This window comes from Megachile rotundata, chromosome 4, assembly GCF_050947335.1.
Source record: "Megachile rotundata isolate GNS110a chromosome 4, iyMegRotu1, whole genome shotgun sequence".
Taxonomy (NCBI): domain Eukaryota; kingdom Metazoa; phylum Arthropoda; class Insecta; order Hymenoptera; family Megachilidae; genus Megachile; species Megachile rotundata.
The window spans coordinates 6,295,909-6,300,591 of NC_134986.1; the positions used below are offsets into that span (position 1 = coordinate 6,295,909).

Sequence of the window (4,683 nt, forward strand, 5' to 3'; positions counted from 1 at the left end):
TACTCAAACTTGCAAAGGAGGAAACCGGTGTCAGCCTGGTCATAGCACCATTAGGGGGCACAAAACGGGGACCGACTGAGCGGGGGAGAGGAGGGAGAGAGGTCAAATTGAACCAAACACCCTTCCGATCAACTGCTGATCCAACAAGGAACCCAGTCGTCAGCCTGGTCGTGGCACCATTAGGGGGCGACAATGGGGACCGAGGGGATCGGCGGGAGAGAAGAAGGAGGAAACATAAGGAAATTTGGCTGGCGCCTAAACGGCGACAACAAGTGAAAGCAGCAACAATGGCGGGCAGCGCTATGAGCGACCCGAAGGCTTGGCAGACTTTTTGATCGGAAAGTACTGGAACGAGGAACTTGAACGTCAGCCTGGTCACAGCACCATTAGGGGACGGATTGAGAACCGAGGGAAAGTGCTGGAAGAGAGAAAAGAAATAAATACCGAGAGCAATGGGCTCATGTAGCGTTGTGGAGAAAGACTGGGGCGAAGTAGGAACAAAAGGGCTTATTACATATTTATCTATCTGCTGTTATTTACATACTTTATTACTTCATTAGGTCTAACAGCGACGGTATTAGTATTGATGACGCACACAGGGAATCGTATATGAACAAATAGGGGAGCAGGAAAGAAACAGCGCGGGGGGGGGGGGGGGGCGAAACAGAGGCAAGATTAGAAACAAATAGCGTTAATTAGGCATAGGGAAGGAAAGATTGTAAAGCGCGGAGATATCAACCTATTAATCGACGACCGAGGGGGCGGGGGCGGCAATACGGAAACGAAATATGAGCGACAGGCAACACGCAGGGGATAGGCAGTAGAAAATAGACTACAGATCGGCACTTAGGTGGGAAATGGTGGAGTAGGTCGCGGTTTTACCGTATGTTCGAGCCCACCGGGAGGCGGTGCCGAGGGGGCGTTACAAGGTCAGCTGGAGGTCAGCGCATTTTGCCCGGGAGCCTCCCCTAGATCTTGACGCAGCCCCTAGGGCCAAAACCCTTTGGTTGAGAGCATCCAGTCTCCACACATGGAACACACACGCGAGGGGGGGGGGGGGGAGGGGGGGGGGGGGGGGGTAGTCTTTCTTCCACAACTGCGAGCGATGGCCTAGACCAGGTACACTATGCCCCATCCGGTAAGGAAGCCTGGCGGGTTGCCGCCAACCCCCGCGTAGCGGGGGCGGGAGACAGTTTTAGTGAGTAGGCCGTGGAAACCGCCCCTCTTCTAGGGGCGCCGGAAGCGGGAGTCTCACACTATCTGGGCTATCTTCCCAGGTGTCCGTTACTGGATTTCTGTCTTCCTTAAACAAAAAAAAAAAAAAAAAAAAGGTATGGATGACGTAGTTTTTTTTCTGTACATAGGGGAAATCTTCAAAAGGTACCCCACGTCGATTTTTACCGGCTAAAACCCCCACGATGGTCCTTCCTCGGCGCATGAGGGGGCGCCAGGAACTCTCTAAGACTCTAAGAACATGAATGAGCCCCCCGCGCCATTAATGTCATCCCGGGGGAAGTTGGAAAGACCTCCCCCATATAACCAAGCTAATCTTTACGGCGGTGTCTGGACCACCGAGGCACCACCGACCGCTCTGGGGCTGCGTGCACGGCATCCTAGGCCCCACCCAAGACGCCACTGGCCCTGTGGCGGCTCTACAAAGGGGAGGCGTATTACGGAGCCGCCGCTACACTGCCGGGTGACGAAGTTGCCCGGTATTGGTGGATTGCATGATAACTGATTGGTCCACAGATCACCTATCATTGATAACTTAAGGTCATAGGTATTGTCCAAGCTGCCTGGTATTGGTGTACTGTTCAAGCTGCTGAAGTGTTCGGATCGACCGTAACACCTCCTACCGGTACGAGTCAAAGCGTTAATTGACTGACAATTCTTAGTTTAAATTAATTTTATTTTTTCGAGGGATGAAGCCAGAAGAGAGGATTCTGACCACCTTCTGGGTGCTGCTACGACTTTTCTTCGATACATGGAACAACAATACATAAACGTAGGCACATTTGCGATCACCTTACTTCGTTATCGAGCCAGTTATTACATTTTATAGATCAATAATAACTTTGTATTTTATTACGTTGTAGAACTGAAGCGATACCTACTTCGTTCAACACTTAAACTAACCACGTAAGGTAACAAAGCGAATCCGAAAAGAATAAATCGATAGACATCAACCACGATACACTATATGTATACAGGATGTTCAGAGATTTACTAGCCAGCGGTTTTCTCGTAAACGACTAGTACAAGAAAAAAATGAGAGGAAAAAGTGATAGTGTTTTTTATAATCAACATAACGAAGTGTATAAACTTTTCGTGTTTATACTATTTTTTGAGAAGTGAAGGTAACTTTCAGTTTTTTGAATGGAATAGTATATATTTTTTTATATCATATGAAAGGGCGTATCGAAACGAATTCAACGATGTATTACATCACGACTTTGAGACCCATTCAGAGTCTAAAACAAACGAAATGTTTCAAATATTTCGTATTACTGTACTTACCGTAATTTTTCTACTGATCTGTTTACATTTCGTGTTTAATGTGATTTCCATTATCTAGAAAGCACTTTTGGTGGTTTTGTAAAATGATTAGGTCTGCGTTAGTGTTTACTTCTATTACAAGGTGTGCAGAAATATTTGAGCATTATTTCACAGATTGGTTACTGATATCTAGTGCGATGTATCGTTTTAAAGCAAAAGATAACAGGCGCGTGTGCATCAGTACCTCAAACAACAATACCAGAAGCCACCAAAAGTGTATTGTATAGGGCACAAAAGTGTATATAATAAGAACTTATTATTATATTTACACTTGTATCTATGCATGTATGTAATTAATAGCTGTACGTACTTTCAATATAATTACAACTTGTATACAATAAAAAATATGAATAAACGATAAGTAAAAAAAAGAAACAGTGTATTCATTTAAAAAACCTTTCCCAACCATCCAGAAACATTACACGAAACTATAGAAATGCAAAAATAAAAAAAAGTACGAAAGAGATACGCAGAAACCACTAAAAATGCAAAGAAATTCGAAAAAATCGCAAAATCAATTCCTCCAAATTTCTGAAAATAATGCACATCGAAGTCCCACGAAATTCCTCCGAATCCGAAAATCCTCCGTGCCACCTCCTAACATATCATATTCTCCTGATACCAAATTCTGTATTCTGGACCCTGATTCCGAAATTCCATCGTGCCACCTCCTCACAAACCATAGTCTCCTGATACAGCATAGAGAAACATTACGTGAATGTTTGACAACGCAAAATTGAAAAGCAATCTAGAAAAATGTACGCAAAGTAGTCTAAAACACATAAATCGAATTCAGGGTCCGTATTTCGGAATTTAGAAACAGGAGAACATGATGTGTGAGGAGGTGCCATGATAATTCATCGAATTTTAGGTCCGCATTCTAGAATTTGGTATGAGCGGAAAATGATATATAAGGAGGTGGCACGATGGAGTTTCGGATTCAGGGTCTGGATTTTGGAATTTGGTATCAGGAGAATATGATCCGAGAGGAGGTGGCACGATGGAATTTCGGATTCAGGGTCTGGATTTTGGAATTTGGTATCAGGAGAATGATCCGAGAGGAGGTGGCACGATGGAGTTTCGGATTCAGGGTCTGGATTTTGGAATATGGTATCAGCAGAATATGATGTGTGAGGAGGTGGCACGATGGAATTTCGGATTCAGGGTCTGGATTTTGGAATTTGGTATCAGGAGAATATGATCCGAGAGGAGGTGGCACGATGGAATTTCGGATTCAGGGTCTGGATTTTGGAATTTGGTATCAGGAGAATATGATGTGTGAGGAGGTGGCACGATGGATTTCCGAATTCAGGGCCCGAAATACAGAATTTGGTATCAGCAGAATATGATGTGTGAGGAGGTGGCACGATGGAATTTCGAATTCAGGGCCCGAAATACAAAATTTGGTATCAGGAGAATATGATGTGTGAGGAGGTGGCACGATGGAATTTCGGATTCAGGGTCTGGATTTTGGAATTTGGTATCAGGAGAATATGATGCGTGAGGAGGTGGCACGATGGAATTTCGAATTCTGGGCCCGAAAAACAAAATTTGGTATCAGGAGAATATGATGTGTGAGGAGGTGGCACGATGGAGTTTCGGATTCAGGGTCTGGATTTTGGAATTTGGTATCAGGAGAATATGATCCGAGAGGAGGTGGCACGATGGAGTTTCGGATTCAGGGTCTGGATTTTGGAATATGGTATCAGCAGAATATGATGTGTGAGGAGGTGGCACGATGGAATTTCGGATTCAGGGTCTGGATTTTGGAATTTGGTATCAGGAGAATATGATCCGAGAGGAGGTGGCACGATGGAATTTCGGATTCAGGGTCTGGATTTTGGAATTTGGTATCAGGAGAATATGATGTGTGAGGAGGTGGCACGATGGATTTCCGAATTCAGGGCCCGAAATACAGAATTTGGTATCAGCAGAATATGATGTGTGAGGAGGTGGCACGATGGAATTTCGAATTCAGGGCCCGAAAAACAAAATTTGGTATCAGGAGAATATGATGTGTGAGGAGGTGGCACGATGGAGTTTCGGATTCAGGGTCTGGATTTTGGAATTTGGTATCAGGAGAATATGATGCGTGAGGAGGTGGCACGATGGAATTTCGAATTCTGG

At 44.8% G+C, this 4,683-nt stretch overlaps 1 long non-coding RNA gene across 1 annotated transcript; it reads left to right on the forward strand.

Annotated features, from left to right (window-relative positions):
• The first annotated feature begins 1,807 nt into the window (after window positions 1-1,807).
• On the forward strand, window positions 1,808-2,922 carry LOC105662048 (uncharacterized). The gene is made up of 3 exons (XR_001095416.2): window positions 1,808-1,858; window positions 1,921-2,005; window positions 2,097-2,922. It is a non-coding gene; the product is annotated as an uncharacterized LOC105662048 (long non-coding RNA).
• Window positions 2,923-4,683: the final 1,761 nt, after the last annotated feature.